The sequence below is a fragment of the Corvus brachyrhynchos genome, unplaced genomic scaffold, assembly GCF_000691975.1.
Source record: "Corvus brachyrhynchos isolate BGI_N302 unplaced genomic scaffold, ASM69197v1 scaffold197, whole genome shotgun sequence".
Lineage (NCBI taxonomy): Eukaryota > Metazoa > Chordata > Aves > Passeriformes > Corvidae > Corvus > Corvus brachyrhynchos.
In genome coordinates this window covers 88,067-89,459 of record NW_008239108.1, presented here as the reverse complement: position 1 = coordinate 89,459, position 1,393 = coordinate 88,067, and positions in this window count along the sequence as shown.

Here is a 1,393-nt window from a genome sequence, read left to right as displayed (position 1 = left end):
AGCAAATATTGACCCAGCAAACAGCTCCACCACTGCTGCCAACCCCGGGGGCTTTTCCACGGCCAGGATTTTGCTGGACGTTCCCAGAACCGGCTGAGTCAAACCTGAGTCACTCGGCCACGGCCACGCACGACAGAGTGACACGGATGGGTCCCACCAGGAGAGCTGGAACCCAACCCAACCCAACCACGGGAGGGACAGCAGCGGGATGAGCCCTGAGAGCCCTGCCCTGGCCTGTGGATCCACCTCAGCTTCTCCCAGCAGGAACTAACTCCAGCCCCAGGAGCTGCCAGCACCCCAGGAAGGGCAGGAGTGTCCTGAGTCCTGTCTGTGCCCTCACTCCTCACACAACCCACACAAAAACCACCCCAAAACCTGCCCCAAACACCTCACGGAAAGAGGCAGCTCCGAGCACGGAGCAGCTGCCTCCTGTGCCACCCTCCTCCTCCTCCTACGGAGCCACCGAGCCCCAGGCTGGGCTGAGTGAGGAGCTTTCTGTGCAGGGAGGGCACAAACGTGGGGTGATGAGCACAGAAATAGAGAAACCACCACGATTTCCCGAGGCCTCTGAGCAGCCTCGGCATCATCTACACCCAACCTGACACCCACAGGACAGCAGCACCTCCCGGCTCTCCGGGACTGCAGCAGGGATCAGTCCTGGAATGGTTGGGTGGGAAGGGAGCTCAGAGCCCCTCCAGTGCCAGCCCTGCCATGGCAGGGACACCTCCCACTGTGCCAGGCTGCTCCAGCCCCAATGTCCAGCCTGGCCTTGGCCACTGCCAGGGATCCAGGGGCAGCCCCAGCTGCTCTGGGCACCCTGGGCCAGGGCCTGCCCACCCTCCCAGCCAGCAATTCCCAATTCCCAATCTCCCATCCAGCCCTGCCATCCGGCAGCGTAAAGCCTCTGGGAAATCCCAAATTGATCCCAAGCCAGGTCTTGGCTCCCATCATCCAGGCTGTGCCCATTCAGTGCTCCCTATCCAAAATTTCCAGACTCCTTCAGCCACACAGTTTGGAATTGAACTGTCCTGGACCCTCAGAGCACAGGGGATGCACAGAGAAAACCCCTCAGATCCCAAGGTAGAACCAGGCACAATCCCAGCTCTGGGAAGCTGTCATCTGTCTGCGGTGCTGGGAAGAGCCAGGAGAATTAAAAACATCCATTTCCAGGGAATAACATGAGCAATCAGCACACAGTAAAACAGACACTGGCATGGAAGGATCCGATTCCCACTGCCAGGAGCATTGAGCTCCACACTTTTCCCTGGAGCCCCTGTCCCACACAGCCCCACGGAGCGGGCCGGGTGTCGGGCACAGCTGGGGGACACGGGGACGCCGTGCCAGGCAGGTGGGGTGTCCCTGCTCTGCATTCCCGGACACAGCCCCTGCGGCT